Raw genomic sequence first — 22,407 nt, 5'->3', positions numbered from 1 at the left:
AACCATGTAGTCCACACGTACACCCCTCTTGGCTTAAACCAATCAGTTCAAATGAATCCCCCTTTTGTACTAGCCAATCACCCTTACCCAACTTGTTCCCACCAGTGACTGTGCTAATCATGCTTTAGAGTTGTTTTATGATTTTCCCGCAGTGTGTGATGATTTGCTAAGAGATGCTATGATGTATGTGAAGTCCCTGCCTTCTCCAAAGAGTGTATAAAACCGCTGCAAACCCTGGACTCGGGGCCTCTCAGCATCACCAGTTGCTGTGTGTGCACGGAGGACCGAGCTAGCTCGCAATAAACACCTCTTTGCTGCTTACATCGATCTTGGTCTCTGGTGGTCTTTTGGGGGTCCCGAATTCGAGTATAACACCAGCTGACCCCAGAGGGATCCCTTCAGTCCCACGAAGAGGGTGGATACAGAGTGAAACACCACGAGAGGACAGAGGTGCAAGCCACTGACATGAGGGAGTCAGGGAAGGTCTCAACCAAGAAGGGACTGTCACCCTGGGTCTTCCAGGAGGATGGATCAGAGCATACATGGTTTATTTGGGAAGTGATCCCCCAAAATATTGGTAGGGTTGGAAGTGTAATAAAGATACAGTCGATAAAGGGTGCACCATCAATAAAAGGTGCTAGTGGACGTGAACGAAGTCCAGCCCTTCTGGGGAACATAGGAGGCAGCAGCCTTTGAATCCCCCGAAAGGCAGATCTGAAGCACTTGTCCACCAGCCCCTATCAATCACCAAAGGGAGTGATTCACCCCCAACTGCGGCAGTGTGGGCCGCAATGGAGGTGCAGGTGCTCGGAATGGGCATGGAGCCCAGGAGGGTTCAGAGCCCAAAGTGAGGTTGACCACCAGCAGTCTCTAACATAGACTCCACAGGAGCCAGGAGGGGTGGGCTTTCAAGCCTGACGGATCTGCTGTATAAGACAGAGGAGATGGGGGGGGGGGTGCTGGGAGGAAGACAGGAACGGGTGCATCCTGGAGAACGAGGCAGGGATTTTGACAGGGAAGGGCTAAGGTAGAAGGGATGATGGAATCATAGGACATCTCCAAGTCCAGCTTATTTCTGGATTCTAGAACCAGACTGTGGACAAACACATAGATTTCATAAATTTCAAGGGCCTGAAGTTTCCTGAGAAATATAGACCCAGAGGCACACAGCTGGTTAATGGCCAAGGCAAAATCGGAATCCCAGACTTTGATTCCCTAAAATATGAGTGGCCTGTCCTTCAACTGTCCTTGGAAACATTCATCTCAGGAGGTCACCTTCCCATTGAAGCCGTGATCCCTGCAGGCATCTCATACACCCCAGCAAAGGGAGCAGGCATGCTCCGTGTCCCAGAAAGCAAGAGCCCCATTCCTGGGGGTGACTCCAGAGGTCCTAGCTAAAGGGAAAGCAGGGACTTCCTGCGGGGCCTCCAGAGATTCCCCCAATGGGCGGGATTATTCCATAAGCAGGCGTCAGACACTTGTGCCTGGGTTGGGGACATAACAACTTCAGTTTCCACAGCAGAAATGCAAAGCAAGGCTGAGGAGATACACCCAGAGATTAGGTGCCCAGAGGCCCCTCAGCTCCTCCATGGCTTCCTGAGATGCAGAGGGATGGGGCAGGGCCACCAGATGGGAGGAGCAGGAAGAGGAGCCTTGGTCTGGCTGTGGGTACAGCTGAGGCCCTCTGAAGTGGCCACCTGCACAGGTCACTGCCATGCCCTACTGATCCCAGAGGAAACCAGCTGGCCGGTGTTTGGAGCTACCCCACCCCCATCCAATTCTGAGTTCCCAAGTTGACCAAGAGAGAGCATTCAGTCGCCCATCCGCCAGAGGGGAGCCCTGGAGAAGGGGCTTCTCTGGATGAGGCAGACTGTAGTTCCAGGGACACAACAGTGAACAACAGGCTCAAATCCCACCCTGGGAGCTCCCAGGGTCCTGAGGAAACAGGCAGCAAAAAATAAAAATGAAAAAGAGCAGTTCTAACATTCGTAGACTTGAGTTCTGTCAGGAAAATAGGGAAGGCAAGGAGGGATTTGACCCGAGGCAGAGGGGGACAGACAGGCCCTGAGGGTGTGTGGGACAAGAGCCATCTAGAGCAGGGGAATGGCAAGGCCAGCCTAGGAGGGGTGCATAGGGTGTTTGAGGAACAGCAAGCAGAAGAGGCAGGTGTGGCTTCAGTCAGGGACAGGGTGGCAGGGAGAGCCTGGCCTGGGAGCCAGTGGAGCCGCAGGACAGCAGAGGGCCGGGGAGGCATGCTCACCAATGACCTCTGAGGGCCCTTCAGGAAGAGCACAGTGCAGAGAGTTGCCACCAAGGCCCGCTGCCAATGTCCCCTACAGGACAGGTCCTCTGAGTGCCCCAGAGTGGGGACAGCATCCTCCTGGTGCTGAATCCCTCCTGGTGGCCAGCCTTCCTCTCACCCCATCCTCTGGCTGGGCTGGGGGCCCTTCTGTACCTGGAAAACAGAAGGAGACAAATGTTTGCAGATGAAATTAGCCTCCACAGTTCGCCAGGTGTACATGAGGACAGAAGAAGGGAAAACGACATCGCTGAGGAGCACATGGACAGCCAAGGAAAGGGACGACGGCGCTGTCCCCTTGGCTTGTGTCTGTCCAGTCTTTCCTTTTTGGCCTATTGAATCAATCGGGGAACAGATGGCTCCTTCAAACTGGGTGATCGGAGGAGTAAGCTGAGGAGAATTTAAAGAAGAGCTTTTTCCAGAGGTGTGGGCAGAGCTTCAGGAAACGGACAAGGTAGGTGTGAGGCCCCGGATGTGTCTGTGGACACCCCCAGTCAGGAAGGCGGAGGGGAAGACAGGATGTTCCGGGGCCTAGAAGGCAAAGGTCTTCAGGGAGGGCCGCCCTGGGAGAAGAGTGTCCTCCGCAGGGAGCCGTGGCAGCCTGCTGGGAGGCCTTCAGGGGTGGCCTCATTTCTCTTCCTTCCGTCCCATCTGCTGCTGGGGCTTCTTGTCCAGTGGGCAATCTGGAAGCCGGAGGGCAGAGAGTGAGCTGATGGGGTCCAGGCAGGCCAGCCTCTAGGGGCAGAGAGCAGGTGGACAGGGGTGGGCGTAGATCTGGAAGGGTAAAGGGATCCTGCACCCCGTGAAAGACAGAGAACTGATGGATGGATAAACGGCCACACACACACACACACACACACATACACACACACACACACACCCGGAACGCCCCTGTGCATGTGACTCCGTGGCCTGATTTCTCTCACCAGTAAATGTTGGACTGATGAAGAGGGAATTCCCAGCTCTGAGGAGGGCTCGGCGATTAGGCAGCCCACCCTGGCTCACGAGGGACGCTCCTTCGGGGAGCTGCCCTGGCTCATTACGCTAACAAGTTGCAGCCTCCTCATTTAGCCGGGCGTCCCCAGGCAGCTGCAGCTTCTGTCCTAATGAGTAAATAGTCTGGCTGGCCCGGCCCGTGGAAGGCAGAGAGGGAGCCCTGTTGCTGGTCACTGGGGAGAGGAAGCATCCCCAGGACCGGGTGGCACCCTCCAGAAGGAGGCCCGCTCCAGCTGGGGCTCTCACATCCAGGGCACCCAAGGCACCCGGCATCCTCTTGGACTTGCAGTCTGCTGGAGCAGGTCTGGGGGCCTGGGACCCTGCGTTTCTCCAAGGCTCCTGGATGACGCTGGTGCCGCGGCCTCGGATGGCACTTTGAGTCACTGGTTTCCACAGAAGCTTTGGGCCTGTGTGCTCAAGTGGGAGGAGAGGGCGAGTGGGGGCCGGGCAGGGGGCTGACTCTGGGAGGAAAACTGGATCTTTCTCTCCAAGCCTAATCTGTCACTGGGCCTGGCATTCTGCCATTTGACTCGCCTGTCGAGGGTTATGTGGAGCTGTGGTTTGGATACGGTCTGTCCCCTCCAAAACTCATGTTGACGTTTAATCCCCACTGAGGGTGGAACCTTAATGCAACTGTGGACTCGGCAGGGGTGCAGTTGGGGACATACTAGGAGTAGATAAAATGATCAGAGTGGGGACCCCATTTTGGATACTTGTGGCTTTGTAAGAGGAGGTTAAAGGGGAGAGAATGGAAGAGACATGCACGGTGTGATGCCCTGCACAGCCGGGGGACTCTACCAGCAAGAATTACCAACTGCAATCACTTACCCTGGGGCCAGAACCATGAGCCCAAATAAACCTTTTTTCTTTATAATGCATCCAGTCTGTGGTATTGTGTTATTAGCAACAGAAATACAAAGATGTAGTCATTCAACTCAACTTCTTATTTTGGAAAGGTAAATAATACTCAGCCCTAGTACCTTGGCTCTACCCTATTCATCTGTCCAGATGAACCTCCCACCCCCGCCCCGTCAGAAGGTGAGCACTGCGTTTTGATGAACTGGGGAGACAGGCTTCCAGGGCAGACCAGGCTGGGTTTCCCAGTGACCATGTCTATGACAGCAAGTCTACCCATTATTTCGCCTAGAGACAGGGTGACATTTCCTGGAGGCCTTAATCTCACTAAGCCCCGTCTTCCTAATATCATTTTTTTTAATGTCCTAGAATTAAAATTTCTAGAAAGTTCTAGAATTTTCTAGGATGTGGCCTTTTCCACCTTCAGGAGTAAAAAGCGAAGTCCCATGATTTCCTACCTTGGCCCATTTCAGGGTGAAAGCCCAGTGTGCGCATCTGGCTTGGCCTGCACTGCCCTTCCAGCACCTAGAGAGAAGCCTCACATAACCAAGACATCCAGAAATGTTTGTTGAATGAATAAATGCTTGCCTGCTGTTTGGTTTGGATGTGAGGTGTTCCCAAAAAGCTCATGTGTGAGACGATGCAAGAAGGCTCAGAGGAGAAATGATTGGGCTATGAAGGCCTTAACCCAACCAGTGGATTAATCCTCTGATGGGATTGACTGAGTGGTAATCGGAGGTAGGTAGGGTGTGGCTGGAGGAGGTGGGTGTTGGGGGTGTGCCTTTAGGGTATATATTTTGTGTCTGGTGAGTAGAATCTTTCTCTCTGTTTCCTGATCGTGGTGTGAGCTGCTTCCCTTTGCCACACTATTTGCCCTGATGACCTGCCTCACCTGGGGTTCCAAGGAATGGAGCAGGCTGTCTATGGACTGAGACCTCTGAAACTGGGAACCCTCAAATAAATTTTTTCTCCTCTAACATTTATCTAGTTGGGTCTTTTTGTCACAGCAGCGAAAAAGCTGACTAAAACACCTGCCAAGGTCCTTCTCCATCAGCTTACTGTTGGCTGTCTTTTGAGGGGAAAGTCAACTGTAATGGAGAATTAACCAAAGGGGTAGAATCCCGGGACCTGAGAATTGAAAGGGAAGCAACTTTTGTCACTAAATCTCTAAGACCCTTGATCATGGAACTCAAACACCTCGTTTTAAGGATCAAGAAACTGAAGACCGTGGAAGGGAAGAGGTTTCCCCAGAATAGCGCAGCTTATTTATGGCAGAAATGGAGAACTCTGGGTCTTTAACTCCCAGTTCAGGGCTTTGCCCACTTCACCATTCACATATGGATCCATTCATTCATGCAACAGCTGTTGATTGAGTAACTACTATCTTCTGGGAACTGTTCTATTGCTTGGGATACAGAATGAACAAGAAGACAATCCCCCCGCCCTTATGGAGCTTATCTTCCAATAGAGAAGACAGAAATAAACACATAAACCCTCAAAAAAGGTCAGAAAGAAGTAGCAGTGGTGAAGGAATTTAAATAGGCTGATACTAGAAGCTTACAGAGTTGGGGGATGCCCAACAACAAGGGGGTTTCGCTGAAGCTTAAAACTGAGACTGATGCCCAACAAGAGGCACAGATACACCCTCTGCCTCGAGGGTCCAATTCCTTGCTCTCCACCTTCTGTTCTGCCTCGTCCATCACTCCTGTCCCCTCCTCACCCTGCTCCGATGGCGTGAGTCAGGCCCCTTACTGTCCCAGTCGTCCTCGTCCTCCACCCAGTTAAGACTCTCTCCCAGCCTCCAGCTTCCCAGCCCAAGGAGGAGCTCAGCTGACCAGGCGTCTCGGTGGTAGCCAGAACTGGGAAACACTAGCATTCTGGTCCAAGTCCAAACCCTCGGTTTTACCAGGGAGGAGCCTGAGGCCCAGAGAGGATAAGTAACCCGCCCCAATCACACAGTAAGAAATTGGCACAACTTTCACCTTCGCACTCTCCCCTGCATTTTTCTGCTTTGCTCTAACCAACCCTCTGGGGTCTTGGGGCTCTTGAGGAATGTTAAGCAGGTTCTCATCATGGTGGGCTGCCCCGCCCCCCACCCCTAGGAAACCAGAGGAGCCGCGTGTGGGCCCCCTGCCACCTGGTGGCTGCATAAGGACACTGCCTGCCTCTGGAAAAGGGGCTACCAGATTCCTACTCCGCTCCCTGTACCCAGAACTTACAGGAGAGGAGCTCCCTCAACACAAATACCGGCCTCTCAAAAAGAAGCTGGGGCCAAGGGTCAGGCCTGCCCCTCTCCAGCTCTGGATGGACCATGGCAAGCTACGGCCCCCTTTGGTACTATTTTTCCTCCTCTATGAAAGGAGGGGGATGGTTTCTTCACACCCACTTCACAAGATGTTGTAAGGTGGGAAGAGGTAATAGAAGAGAAAGCACCCAGAGAGGTGACAAGTGGCCTGCCAACGGTTACATCTGCTCCTCCATCTGACAGGCCTCCTGACCACTTGCAGGGCCCCTGCCCCCACGCAGCCTTCCCTGCACATGAGAGGGTTCCCTGCAGCACCCAGGGCCCTCTGTGCTGCTTGCAGTGAGATGAACCCTCCCTGTGGTCACACGTCTGGCCTCTGTCGGGATGTCTGTCTGTGACAGGGGCAGGAATGGTACCTTGGTCAAGTTCCAGGCTCACAGGTAACAGGTGTGTCCAGGTGTGTCCAGGTGTGCCAGGTGTGTCCAGGTGTGTCCAGGTGTGCCAGGTATATACAGGTGTGCCAGGTGCCAACAGTCCTCCGCCCACACTCCCTGACCTGGCCCTGTCAGTGTGTCCTCCCCTTAGAGGGCTTTTCTGTTGAGCCCACTGGCCACCTGTGGGCAGACCAGGAGTGCCTGAGAATAGATACCTCCTGGGGGCAGCCCCCAGCCCATGACTTGGGGGATTAGATAAATACCCCAGCTCCTCTTCCGGCAGATGAGGGGCTCTAACAAGCAGTTCCGGGGCCCCTTGCCCGACCGTGCAGATAGTTGACCTGGCAATATTCCTTCCGTGTTTCCAGGCCTGGTCTCACTCCCTCGCCCCCTGTCCTGGGGATCTTCACCTCCAGATAAACTGTCTGCAAATCCTCATCTCAGGGGGGACTTTTGGGAGGACCCTGAACCAAGACACTGGGGCAATCCCAAACATGAAAACCTGGCTCCTCCCTGTACCACACGGGGGACCAGGGGACAAAGGAATTCCCTCTCCTAAGACTTCAGAGGACTTGGAATTCCTGCCCTTCCCCCTCTCTCCTTTCTGGGTATGTAGGCTGCCATCTCCAGTCACATTGCTCTTATTAATGGGTTGTCAAGTTTGTACTGAGTGTTTCCTGTGCTTCCGTCCCTCTGCTAGACGATGGAGAGATTTACTGCCGTCCTTGTGGAATTTGCAGTCTGGTGGCGGAGGCAGGTACTAAATAAACATGAACACAAAAGGAAGCCCGTGTTGTAGGTAGCGATGGGGTGTGCAGGAACACAGGCTGCACGGGGGAGAGGGCTGCAGGGCCTGTGTTCCTGGGACCCAGGCCCAGGCAGCCTCCCCTGAGCCACCTCCTGAGACCTGGAGGAAGAGAAGCCCTCCAGGCACAGGCTGGGTGGGAATGTTCCAGGCACAAGGAGCAGCTGGCACTAAAGGCCCGACGATGCAGGAAACACAGAGAAGGCAGAGCCGCCCTGGAAGGGGCCAGTGAGTAGGGCCCAGGCCACACCAGGCATCCAGAGGCTCCTGAGGGCACCTGCTTTGTATCTTAAGTTCTGAGAGGACAGGACGGTGTCCTCAAATGGTCTTTTGCAAAAGATCTGTCTGGCTGCCAGAGGAAGCTTGGGACCAAGGGACCCCGTAGATGCCAGGAGACCTGTTCAGGGACCACCGCCACTGGGCAGAGGAAAGAGGAAAGAAAACCGTGAGGAAGAGCAGGGAGATAGCAATGCCTGGAGACAGCGAGGAGGAACTTCACCAGGAAATCAGCACACCGCAGACAGCAAAATAAGCAGCAGGAGGTCGGGATTCAAGTGTTTTTACAAGTGAAACCTAAGGGGAGCCCATTACCTACAGAGAGCAGTTAGAATAAAAATGCAAACCTTCCCAGGGACCAAGAGATCAGAGATAGACCCAGCCCTCACCCCACCCCTCAGAGGAGAGGAAAGCAAAACAGGGACACAGAGGCTGCTCTCTCTCTCTCTCTCTCTCTCTCACACACACACACACCCCCCTCCACACAAGGAGGTGATCAACAAAATTCAAACTACATGAAGCTCTTCAGGGCAAAGGACCCAAATTACTCATTATGAAGTTGAAAAGAGATTAAAGAGATGTAGGGACAGGTATAAATTTTTTTTAAAAAAAGACTTAAAAGCACGTCAAACAATCACCCTATATGGGTCTTACTTGAATCCTGATCCCAACTATTCAGATAAATTTTTTTTTCAATCATAGAAATATGAAGGTTGACCAAATATTTCATTATCTTAAGGAATCATTTCAAATATTAGGAGCGACAATGGTAAGACAGTTATGGTTTTATCTTGTTGTAACAAGGAGTCCTTGTCTTTGACAGAAATATACTAAAATATTTAGGAAAATTATACGATGCCTCAGGTGTGTTTCAAAATAATGTGGGGTGGGGAGTGGGCAAGGTAAGAGTGAGGAGGTTCAGCACGTGTTGATGATTGTTGAAGCTGGTGAAGGGCACTCTGGCTTTCAGATAAATAGATGATTGATTGATAGATGATAGATAGGTAGGTAGATAGATAGATCGATCTTTTTCTAGGTAGATGTTTGGGAAAGTCTGTAATAATCATGATGAGTGGGACCAAGAGGAGTGGGAAGATTCTCAAATGTGTTAATGTGGGGTTCACCCAGTGTGGTCCTAGAGGTTGGGATTCACAGTGGAATTAGACGTATCAAAGCCACATCAGGTCCCTGGCTTGCCCAGCTCGTCAGATGGTGGTTGTGTGAGTCAGCTCTGAGCTGTCACAACACAATACTATGGACTGGGTGACTTAACAACTGTGACTTATATTCCCACCGTCCCAGGTCAGGGTCTGGCAGGATTGGCTGCTGGTGAGGCCTCTCTTGGTGGCTTGCAGACAGCAGGCTTCTGGCTGTGTCCTCATACGGCAGAGAGGAAAAGTTCAGGTCTGTCCCCCTCTTCTTATAAGGACACCAATCTATCAGGTTAGGAGCTCAGCATTTAACTTTACCTCCCCAAGACCTTACCTCCACAGTTAGGCACATGGTGGGGGTTAGGGCTTCAACACAGACACTTAAAGGGAACCAATTCAACCTATAGCAGAGGAGCCATTTTTGGAGATGAGAAAGAACACTGAGGAAAGAGAGGTCTGTCCTTGTCACAAGGTGAGGACATCTGGACATTCAAAACAACATAGGAGGGTGTAGAAACACGAATCATAGCCCCATTGGATAACTGCATACCTACCTTATCCAGGAATTCTGCCAGGTGCTTTTTAAATATTATCTCATTTAGTTCTCATCTACTCCTCACTTTACAGATGACAGAGTTGAAGCAAGGGACACTGGCAGATAGTGGAATTGGGACCTGACTGACATGAGTACCCACACATTCCCCCCCCCCATCATGGTGGCAAAGCACTGACTTTGGGGTCATAGAGGTCTGTGTTGGAATCTTGATCTTGCCATTTACTTGCTAAGAGGCCTTGGGTAAGTGACAACTTCTCTGAACCTCAGTATCTTCATCTGTAAAATGCGGATTCTATTATCAGCTTCTCAAGGCTTTCTTGAGGCTCCGTAAGGTAGAGGCTGGGCAGTGCTTGCTACGAAGTGAGCCCTAGAGAGGCCAGCTGCCATTGCAGCTAGTACTTTCTTTTTCTTATGTAGTTCCAGTCCACCCTCTGTACTGCCCTCCTCTGGAAGTCTCCAGACTGTAACTCCTCTCACAACCTTCCCATGTCTTACCTTGTTTGTTCACATTGATCCTTTTTCCAAGAGACCCACAGGCTGGGGTGCCCTTTGGATAGGACCAGGTCCAGGATGGAAAGAACAGAACACCGCGGCTCATTGCTATTGCCCCTCCCCCCTGACCCTTAGAGCTGCCAACCAGAATAAGATGATACTGTGCCCCCGTGATACCGTGGGACAGGTCTGTTTTCACATGTTGATTCCATTCTCAGCAGATGTCCTGCCAGGTGCCCATCTTCCAGCCCTTGGGGACCATTATTCTAGGTAAGGGTTGGGGTTTCTCAGTCACCGTGTAGGGTGAGAGCATTGGGCAGGCAAAACCCCAGCTCAGCTTGAACCAGATTTACAGCCTGAGCTGAACACATCCTTTCCGGACCTGCCCCTGCTCACCAGAGGCTGTGTTGGACGGAGCTCCAGGGCCACCTCTGCTTCCACAGGCCCCCATGCTGATGTTTTGGGGAGATGAAGAGGCCTGTGGCTCCACGGCCCAGTGGAGGCCCGGCTCGCCCCAGTCCCCATCCGGAAAACAAGTCAGCTTCTCTGTCAGAGAGAAAGCCTAGGAAGGTGGAAAGGAGATTTATAATTCCCTGTAATTCTCTTTGAGGGTTTAGCAGCGTGGATTTTCTGTGAAATTACCTACAGGGAACAAAAGAGATTAGAGATGCAGGGAATTTTCTGGGTGTCAGGTTCAAAGGCCTGACATGTGAGCAATCAGCTTTGGAAGCCTGCACCCCACACAGAATGAATGAGTTTAGTGCTCAATTACGCAGGACCTGATAGGGGCCCAGTACAGTGCCCCAAACTGCTGAAAGCTAATATACTAAGTATATCAACATCATCCATGCCCTTAAGACATTATAATTCCTCTGAAAAGACAAAAAACAAGGCCCTTTTTTTTTTCAAATATATGGCCATTTATTCACTCACAGGCAAGGGGGGCTCTGGGAACTTGCACTCCAAGAAGGGATAGGGGAGAACAACCAGGGGGTCATGAAGTCCAAGGTGCCAACCAGGGGAAGGTAGGTGCCACTCATGGTTATGGGATCAGTGGGGACAGAAAGGGGATTAAGGCAGGAATGGGAAGTGACTCCTCACTCAGGAAGACACAGTTAACTTGTTTGAAAAAAAGACCAGAAAAGACCCCCACCCGCCCACTCCCCAACACACACACACAGGCCCAGGCACACCCTCTGTACTGGCTGCTCCACTATTGGTCAGTATGGGGCAGAGCTGTCAATCTGGAGTCCGCAGCCAGTTTCTCAGCTGTGAAATGGCTCAGGGGATTTTTGCCAGGGTTACGATTCTGTTTTGTAGGCCATGCTACATTAGATAAGTGTGACCTTTATATTTAGAAAAGACAAGGTAAATCCTCGTTATTGATATGCATCGTTGATATTTTAAATTGCACACATTAACAATAATAACAGGATTAGGCACATGGATTCTCGGGGCTGGAAGCACGCTCCCAGACAGCCTTCCTTATCTGTGGTTGGCATCCCCTGTCCCCCATCTGTGCCTAGTGGCATTAATGTCATTACAACTGAGAAGCGCTTTTCATCTCAGAGTTCCCCCAAAGAAGTGAGCTACTTCAGGGGGAATTCTCACACCCCCATGCCAATGGCCCCTTGCCCAAAGACTCGAGCGCCTGGCCTGTGGGACAAACTGTCACTCTTGGAGAACTCAGAGACCCAGGACTGAGCAGAACTGTGTGGACAGACTTGGGGCCCCAGCCGTGGTTTCAGTGATGTCCACTGCCTTCCTGCTGAGCAGGTCTTATTCTTCACAACCCTGAGCAGTTAAGGAAGTAGGGAGGGACAGGGGACAGCTGATACCATGTGGAACCCTGGATGAATTGTTTGTTCTAGCTTTCAAAAACGGAGAATCCCATAAGAGCCCAGAGCATTCCAGACTTCCTATAAAGTCCAGGCAGGCGAGCCACAAGAAACCAGTACTACTGCACTCAGCAACTAGCATGTCTTCTCCATCCTCTTCATCAATTGTACCTGAGTCCCAGGACAGCACAGTGGCCACAAAACCCTGCCTGGAAGCCTCAAATCTCCCACAGCACCAGGCATCACAGGATGCAGGTTCATTCCTTGTAGGATAAGATTTGACCCCTTATCTAAACTAATATGCTCACAGGAAGGTTCTCGCAGGTACCAAGTCTCCTGACCACAGGACGAGGCACTTCCCAAGAAGGTTGCAGATCACGGTCATCTACCCACTATAGACAGAGTGAAGGGCAGGGTGTCATATGGGGGGCAGGCCAGAGGACCAGGGGTCTCCTCCTTTCCCATCTGCTCCCAGTTTCCAGGCCCACTTATCCTGACTGACAGGTGAACCTACCCTGGACTTGGGAGGTCACAGCCTGACCTCTGTGACAGCATGCAAAACCCCTCTCCTAAGTGCCTCCAAGGAATCTGGTTGTCTTGCAGGCTCTGGGCCAAAATTCCTAGATCTACTACAGGTTGGAGCTGAAACTCAGAGACTCCTTCCACTTTAAAGCCATGACCTCAACGTGGATGGTGAGTGGAACAATCTTTAGGTCACAGCTGAGATTTGAGACCAGGAGACTCGGCGCTATGACAGAAGCAAAGGTCTCACGCTAGGTGAGGTTCAGTGAGAGGTAGGAGCCTCGGGGAAAGGCGCGGTGCTGATATCTTCTATTCCAAAAGCAACTATACATAGAGCACAGAAAGGGGGCTTGAATCTGTGGGTGGTCTTCCTCCTCTTGCGTCACCGGGGGCTGTCCAGGTGACAAAACCAGAAGGCAAAAAAAGTGGGCACCAAGCGACATGTAAAATAACATTCTAACATCTCTGGAGGACCTGAATCATCGCCTCATCCTTGCCAAAGCTCAAATAAGCATCCCTTCCGTTGTTAGGGAATAAAACAGCCTAGAAGTGTAGATGTTGTTTCCAACACAAGCACAGAGCTTTACTAGCAGAGTTACAATCAAAACAGGGTTCTAGCCGGGCGCAGCAGTGCATGCCTGTAATCCCAGCAGCTCAGGAGGCTGAGGAAGGAGGATCACGAGTTCAAAGCCAGCCTCAGCAAAAGTGAGGTGCTAACAACTCAGTGAGACCCTGTCTCTAAATAAAATGCAAAATAGGGCTGGGGATGTGGCTCAGTGGTCGAGTGTCCCTGAGTTCAATCCCCAGTACCCCCCCAAAAAATAATAAAGAACGGTTCTTCTTACCTGGAACTCCATCTAGTATTCAGCCTCCTCAGCTGGCACCGTGGTCAGTTTCACTCTGCTCCAGTGACAACCAGATCACACTCACAGAACCACCAGGCTCCTCCGGCTCAGATCTGCACTTTTCCTCCCAAGAATGTTTCTAGCTGATGGAAGCTGGGTACAGACCATACCTCCACCCCACTGAGATGGCTCACGCCAGGCGGTCAGGCAGGCACAGAAAGTGATTTCATCTTGGGGTGTGAGTTCCTACGTCATTTCCTCACTGTTGCTTCTGGCCTGCAGAGCCGGAGACATTTGCTAGTTTCCTTTAGCTGATGACTTACTAGAGGTCGAGGTCCCTTTGGAGATTCTGAGGCCCCGGAGTGGCTCCTTGTGACACGTGGGAAGGAACAGCCCAAACACCAGGATAAACCGAGGCAGCCTGGTGCCCACGCCCTAATTCTCTCTGGAGTTGGTGCTAGAAGGTAAATTTCCTGCCAAGATTTGATGCACGATCTGGTTTGATTTGTCTGTTGCCAGAAAGGGGCTGGGGTAGGGAAGGAGGATCAGCTCCTTCCCTGGTCAGGGTGTTTCTAGGTAGGAAACCAACTGTGAAATATGGGCCTCCGATGGACCCACATTCAATGCTGTCCCATTGGTATGGAATTGTCTAATGCATGTCCGGCCTGTGTGTAAGGCTCATGAGTGGAGAACGGCAGAAGGGTCCGTCCTTTGTTACGTGGTTCTGGGGTTGGGAAGCTGTGGGTGCATGTTCTATGGGAGCCTTGGAGAGAATTTGGCCCCCAAAAGGAAGAGGAGGGTAAAGTAGGATCAGAGACCCTTCAAATGGCAGGGCCAGGAACGTAAGGTCACTGGCATGGAGAGGCCTAAAGCTCTTTGATATTAATTAGCTCTGTCTGCAGAGGTGGCTGGGGGCAGAGGCAGGATGAGGTGAGGAGATTTCAGGTATGAAGACACCCAGGGCGGGTGTGGGGAAGGGAGGGAGAGGAGGAGGTGAGTAGAGAGCTTCGAGTGCAGAAAGCAAGTGGGCAGCTCAGGGTTTAAAAGAGTCTCGAAGGTCAGATGGCAGCATTAAGACGGGGGTCCTCAGGCTAACCAAGGATGTGTGAACGGTGCTCAGGAAAGGTGACCAATTGTGGTCCCCAACGAGGGAGGTCTCCAGGAGACTGGTGGTGCTCCTTGACCAGGGTTCAGGTTGGACACATGGGCAGCCAAACCTTCAAAAGGGTGAGAGAATTGCTACATTGTCACAAGTGGGGTGACAAGTCCACGTGAGTAAGGACTTCCTGGAGTTGGAAGAAGATTTGGAAAGGACAGAGGGCCTGGCATGGCAGTGACGGTGAAGAGCTCAGAGGAAGTTCAGTTTGGAATTGGGTTTCATGGAGGGAGAGAGAATTGGGGTCAGAAGAGAAGCTGGAGGTCTGAAATGGCCAAGGTGCACAAGGCATTTGTCAGAGGCTGATTATGACTTCGCCTACAGCAGGACACGCAGGGGAAGAGATCTGTCGCTGGAAAAGTCACCCACCAGAATATTGAATATCAAAGGAACAATGGATGGAGAGACAGGTTCTAACCTTTTTGGAAGGCAGAAGAATCTTTGGAGGCATGCAGGCGGGAGGTGACAAATTGTGCATGGCATGTTTGTGGCAAGGGATGGGAAGTATGTTCTGGATTCATAGAATGGAATGAGCAGTTTCATGCTGTCCCTGGAGGAAGAGAGGCAGGGAAAGGCCAGAAAGGGTTCAGATATGTAAGGTAGAATATGTGAACCAAAAAGGCCTTGGTGAGCAGTGGAGTTGTCTATAGGAGGGGAAGTCCTTTTGATTGGCATTTGCTATTCAAACCTGTTCCCTTACTTTTCACCTGAGGGGTGTTGATCAAAGGAATGTACTTTCTCATGTTAGGAAAGGGACAGAAAAGTCATGGATATGTCCATTGTTGCTAAGTTAAAACGACTGACCCAGAAGTCAAAGAGGAGAAAGCAAAGGTTAATTACTCTAAGTACAGCGACTTCTTTAATTACTGCAAAATCTGGTGTATCTGCATGCTTCTAGAGGTCTCCCGCCATCTTTTCCTGGGTCCTTCACACTTCAGTTTGGAAGCCTCGTGGCCTCCAAGAATGGATTAATGGTTGTCATGTAGGCTTTATCAAAGTGTATTTATCATTTATTTATTTTCCACATTTGTTTTCATTAAAGCTCTCAGAGATGAAGATTTCTTTCTGCGGGTAAAAACTTTCTATTAAAGAGACCCCTGGGTATTTCATGCCCATACATGTGAAAGAGTACAGCTACTAAATCTGCATCTGATAGCTACTAGAAAAGGCTTCTAAGATGGATGTTTTCTGCTCAAAGTTTCCTACTTATTGACTATCTGGTTTTTCTTCCTGGGTCAAGTCACAGAATGATGTAGTACTATCAAAATGAAGAGCAAATCTCCTGTAATATCATGCTAATCTCAGAAGCCATGTGCCTGGTTATTGGTTAATCAAGTGGGTCTTTTTATTATTATTGTTGTTGTTGTTATTATTATTATTATTATTATAGTTTTCCTTCAGTACAAAATAACACAGTCTTTGTGCCTTAAATATCCATCTTAACAACCCAAGATAATAATTCATTGAGTCTTGGATCTGATACTCAAGTAACTGAATATTATCTAAGCCCTGTTCAAAGCTGTGTTCTGAAGTTGCTGGACTATGGATGCAGGCAAGGTCATCATGTAATGCCTCCACTAATGACTGAATTGCTGCTATGATGCTTCTTTAGGTCAGCCAGTGTTTAAACACTATGGATCATTATTTAAGAGGCGATATCTGAGGACCAGTTAAAGGGATTGCGTGGTGAAGCATTTAAACTCCAAGCATACACCTATGCACACATCTAAAATAGCTATGCAAGACAGTCGATGACCTATAAATGCATCAAACAGGATGACTAAATAAATGAGATATACAGGAATTGTATTAAGAGATAGAGAGGTGCCTTTTGGTCAGAATCTAGTCATGAAAACAAATTTAGCACCAGATTCACAGAAAGAATTTAATATAAGGAATTGCTCAGCAGATGACAGGGAAACTTCAGGGACACCCTGGGGGCTGGGAAACGGGGAGCAACACGGGGTTATTAGAGGCTTGGAAAAGGGTGCTGGGATCATAGCAGCTCTGAGGAGGCTCTGCTGTCTGGCTGCTGCTGGTATCTGGGTGACTTAAACCAGGGCTCCAGATGTCAGACTTGAACATCTCAGAAATGAGCACTGGCTGGAGCTGAGGGCTTGAGAGAGCCGGGCGAGGCTCGTTCTGGGACAATGGAAAGAACTGGCAGCAGCAATCAGGTAGGGTGAACAACAGTCCCTGGGGTGACAATGACAGGAACCAGCCTCAAGATGGAAAAGTGCAAGACCCTTGTTACAGTTGTAGGCTTCCAGTGTCCCTTTAGTGACCCCCACCCCAAGGGGTGACAGCACCTAAGAAGGTACCTGCTGTCCAAGGAGGAATGCAGCTTGCAAGCCCCAGCTCGGTCCCCAAGGCAGGCTGCAGGAAGGTAGGTCAGGAGGGGAGAGACAGCGCTTAGGAACCCAAGCAAGATGTGACGTGGCGCCTTATGATCCAACCAACAGGCAGGACAGGGAGGTGAAGCAGGAAGTGAGACCATCCTTACTTAAATTCTGAGTGGCCTGAGAGGCTTTGGTAAATCAAGGGATTAAACTGGGTTGTCTATCGAGTGTCTCAAAGTCAGATGATTTTTTTATGGTTCCTTTGGTCATATAGCAAACGGATACCAAATCAATAGAGTGAAGTCATCGTCCTGGGTATAGGGAGAGAATGATCAGATTGAGTTGAGCCTGCTCCTGTGCACCAAGGCCAGCCTTGCCTCTATGGAGAGGTAGTTACACATTTGGAAATGAAAACCAGCAGGACCCAGGTGCTGACAAGGCGGCTGAATTGCCCTTTAGAATTATCTTTTCTGCCACCTCCCCGTACTTTACCACTTACCTAAAAGGAGACAAAATAATAGGCTCTTTTGTTTCCAGTACCTATAATGTGCATTTCCAGGTTTGTTTTGGAGTACAGCTGTGAAATCTTTCAGCACTGAAATAATTCTCTTCCTTCCAATTGTGAAGTGTTCTTTAGGCAATGTAATTGTTCCCCACTGTAATCCTTGCAGCAGTGTGTCAGCATGCCAATCACTTCTTCTTCTTCCAGTTCTGATTGTTCCCTGCTGTGTTAACACCCAGAATGAGTCCTTCCAGCTGTTGAAAGATGTCAGCATATTTATATGAGCTGCTTCATGTTTCCCAAGGAAATTTTCTGAGAGCAAAGAGATCCTGGCTAGCCTGCCTCTGATTCTATGGAGACACAACCGGGCTTGCTTGTCCATTTTCTTTGGGGTCAGTGGTAGTCTTAAGTATATGGGTACACAGTGTCTTTTTATCTTAACTGGGCTTTGGTCCCTCCCTTCTCTCTAGTAGAAGATGCATGCTACTCAAAATCTCTGAAGAGAAGAAACTTTGTCTCATGGTAGGTTTCTCCAAATGTCTCAAATGTGTTACTTACTGCAATGTTTCTAACCACCACAAATTCACTGAATTTTTTTTTCTGATATTTCAAATGTCTCTTTGTCTTGAGTTTGCACGTTTCTTTAAGATCTCTTGAGGTATCCATAATTTTTTCCTTCACTTTCAATTGAATCCCTTGATTTAACCAAAGCCTCTCAGGCCACTCAGAATTTAAGTAAGGATGGTCGTCTCACTTCCTGCTTCACCTCCTGTCCTGCTTTATTGATTGGATCATAAGGGATTTCTTTAAGATTCTCGAAGGGAATTGTTAAACCTCTTGTGGGTTGTATTTTGTCCTCCAAAGAGATGTTGAAGTCCTCATCCCTGATACCTATGAATGCAAACTTTTTGGAAATGGGATCTTTGAAGAGACAATTAAGATGAATGTCAGGAACAGGTCATTCTGGAGGACAGTGGACCCTTAACACAATACTACTGCTATCAGTAGAAGAAGAGAAGAGACACGGGGAAGATGGCCCTGTGACTATGGAGGCAGTGATTGGCCATAAGCTAAGGAAGGTCTGAAGCAATCAGAAGCTAGAAGAGGCAAGAAAGGACCTTTTTCCCCACAGAGGCCCCAGAGAGGGCACAGCTCTGTCAACACCTTGATTTTGGACTTCTGGTCTTCAGGACTGTGAGAGAATAAATTTCTGTTGTTTTAAGTTACCCAGTTGGTGGTACTTTGTTACAGCAGTTATAGGAAACTAATACACTTCCCAAAGCTACCAAGTAGAATCCCGTTCCTTTTTCTTTGTTTCAGTATTGCAGTCTCTGCTTTCTTTCAGGTTGGTGGCTTCAGCATTCGTATCATCCTCCTGCCTTTGCTTTGGCTGCACGTAGGGATGGAGGATACTTAGATAAACTCCCAGAAGAACACTCCCAGTCGATGCTTAGCATGCATTGTCTGATCATGTGGGCAATCCTAGGAGCAGGTGCAATATCAAATTTTCTTCACTGGTGTACCTTGGGGACATTGTTTTTACTAAATTACTTGGTCTCTGTTATTACTTAATAAAAAAAAAAAAAAAGCCTGGAAACAAATTATAGAATCTTCTCTCAATTCAATCAGACCAATTCAATTAAAAAAAAACTTGTTCCCTAGTCTGCCTGGATATAGCTTTGGATCTCAATTCTCCATAAGTTTGCTGTTCTATAACAAGGATACCTGTCTGATATAGGTGCAGAGGTTTCCTTGGCTCTGGAAGAGCATTCCCCCAGGCTGCCTCTCTTAGGTAGGCACCTCTCATTGCTCAGAATTCTGATTCCTCTAGTTAACCCTCCCTTTCCTAGTGGGCCAGGGCCTCCCACCAATTTTTTGTCTTTGCATCTGTATCAGCAGATATATACCTTAGGAGGTCCTAATGCCGAGCATACCTGTGATCTCAAAGCTAAGTTTTTATAATGGGTGACCATGTAATTTCATATCTAAACAAGAACACATGGTTAGAGTAAAAGGAGATGTCCAACATTAAAATCCTGTAACTTTTTGAAGCTTTTAATCAATATTGATTTTATTATATTGGTGGAACTAAACGGTAGTTCTATTTAAACTTCTTGAAAATGCATCTTTTCTCAAAAATAAATTCTGTGTATATAACAGCAGAATAAATCTTCATATTGATATTGAAATACTTTAAAATAACAAGAATAATTATCTTTGGCACATAGTCACATCTGTTCATCAGTTTCCTAGCCGTCATCTGTCACTGGTATTTTTTAAGAATGTATTTATTTCAATATGATATTATCTACAATATTTAGCCTACAATCCAAAGTTGCATATGATGATTAATAAACTTGGGACATATAGGTCAATTGGCTCATCTGGTAGTCATAGTATTTTTAATTGATAAAAAAAAATTAGTCACTATAGGTGCTAACATACCAGGTAAGGCCCGGGCACACCTGCTGTAGTTATGATGTCCCAAATTTTATTTTTTTAAATTAAAATGTGCAAATATCAAACCAAACATTTTCAAATGTACTTTCTTTTTATCTCCACTGAGTACCTTCCTTCAAAAAATATTTTTCCAAGGCAAAATTGGTTAAATAAATTTGTCTCCTATGTCTCTCAGAGTGTTGCATTAAATTTAAAAGCTTCAAAACTGCAGACCTCAATTTCAGTCCTCTTCTGGTACAAGATATAAATACAGCCAATTAAAAACAGGAGTCCCATCAAATTATTCTCTAAACAGTCAACATATTCTCAAGCACAATTATAGAACTTAAAAATTAAATCTTGACAAATAAATAAAGATCGTATATGCTGGAATGGGAAAATTAAAACCATCCCCATCTGCAGATGACAGTTGTCTACATAGATAACTCAAAGGAATCTACAAAAACACAAACAAATAAAAAGAGAATTCCTAGAATAAGGGAGCTCAGCAAAAGGGGCAGGTACAAGGTGAACCCATAAAAACCAATCACATTTCTATTTGCAAACAACAAACATTTGGAAACCAAAATGTAAAATACAGTATTAGGAATAATTGCTCCAAAGAAAATGAAATACTTAGGTATAAATCTACCCAAACATCTTTATGCTAAAAATTACAAATGCTGTGGACAGAAAGCAAAGAAGATCTAAGTGCACAGAGAGACAAACTGTGGGTGTGGATTGGAAGACTCTCCACAGGAAAGATGTCAGTTCTATCTGAACTGACCTATGGGTTAGGGTGATTCCTATCAAATTTCCAGTAAGGTTTTTTTTGCACACACATATAAGCATATTTTAAAATTTATAGTGAAGGTCAAAATACCTAGAATAGCTAACAGAATCTGAGAAAGAAAACTAGAGTAGAAGATGCGCTCTGCCTATCACTCGGGCTTGGGGGAACAGCCACAGTGTGGAGGCAGTGGGGTGTTGACAAAGAGCTAGACACATGGGACAATGGCACAGAACAGAGAACCCAGAAATAAACACACTCAGATATGCCCAATTGATTTTTGACAAAGGTACAAAAGCCTTTCAATGGAGGAACGACATCTCTTTCAATAGTGTCAGAGCAACTGACGTGCATGGGCAAAATGGTGTACTTGACCTGAATTTCACACCAGGTACCAGTCAGCTCGAAATGCATTGTGGGTTTGAATGTAAAACACAAAACCACGAATCTTTTAGAAGAAAGCATGGGACATCTGGGACTTAGCATTAGGGGAAGAGTTCACAAATCTGCCACATAAAGAACAATCCATAAAAGGAAAAAAAAAACATAAATCGGACTTAAAATTTTTTAAATTTTGCTGTCAAAGACTCTTGTTTGTTTTTGGTACCAGGGATTGAACCAAGGGGCACTTAACCAGTAAGCCACATCCTCATTTCTTTTTTTCTTTTTTTAAAATGTTTATTCTAGCTAAATTGCTGGGGCTGGCCTTGAACTTGTGATCCTTCTGCCTGGGCCTCCAGAGTTGCTGGGATTATAAGCATGTGCCACCATGCCTGGCAAAGATGCTCTTTCTTAAGAGGATGAAAAGACAAGCCATAGATTGGGAGAAAATTTTGGTAGATCGCATATCCCATAAAGTTTTTATACCTAGGATATATAAATAGCTCATTGTTTAAAAGTGAAAGAAAAATGTCTAGTTAGAAAATGAACAGAATACATGAGCAGGCATTTCAGGGAAGAGTATAAACAGATGGCAAATAAACACATGTAAAGATAGTTGACATCGTTATCCATTAAATGTATGTAAATTAAAACCACAAGTAGATGACACTAATATCCATCAAAACAACTAAAATAAAAAGTAGTGACAACATTAAATGATGGTGAGGATGAAGAAAAACTGGATATTCGTGCATTACTGATGGGGCACTATCATTTTGGAAATTAATTTGGCAGTTTGAACTTTAAATGTGGTTAGGATATAACTGAGCAGTTGCACTCTTAGGAATTTATTCCAGAGAAATGAAAATCATGTTCACCCAAAAACTGATTCTTGAATATTCATAGCAGTTTTGTTTCTATTTGCCAAACACTGGACACAATCCAGATGTCCCTGAATGGGTAAAAGTTTAAATAAACTGGTACATTGTGTACTACCACTCCGTGATAAAAAAGGAACCACCCACTGAGAAACACAAACACCTGAATTGCTCAAAAAGGAATTATATTGAGTGTAAAAAGACCTAATTTTGAAAGGTTAAAAACAGCCAAATGGCTACATAACACTCTAGAATGTTCTCAAAGTCACAAAATTGCAGTGTTTTCCAGAGGTTAGAAATAGGGGTAGAGAAGTGGGTGTCGCCTATTGAGAAGTAGCTCAAGGGAGCCTGTGGCTGTGGAATAGTTCTTTATCATTGTGATGGTGGTGGTGACATGAAGCTAATACATGTGATAAAATTGCATAAAACTCTGCACACACCCACACTAAGGAGAACATGCAAACATGGAGAACCCCAAATGAGCTCCATGGGTTATACTCACATGCATCTCCCGGCTTTGATATTATAGAAAACGTCACCCTCAGAGAAGCCTGGACACAGGGTACACAAAGCATCCACATGTTTTTGGTAACTTCCTGTGACTCTAT

This window comes from Marmota monax, unplaced genomic scaffold, assembly GCF_021218885.2.
Source record: "Marmota monax isolate L192 unplaced genomic scaffold, Marmota_monax_Labrador192_F-V1.1 WCK01_AAM20220418_F8-fsc00127, whole genome shotgun sequence".
In the NCBI taxonomy this organism is placed as follows: domain Eukaryota; kingdom Metazoa; phylum Chordata; class Mammalia; order Rodentia; family Sciuridae; genus Marmota; species Marmota monax.
Note: the sequence above shows the minus strand (reverse complement) of the source record.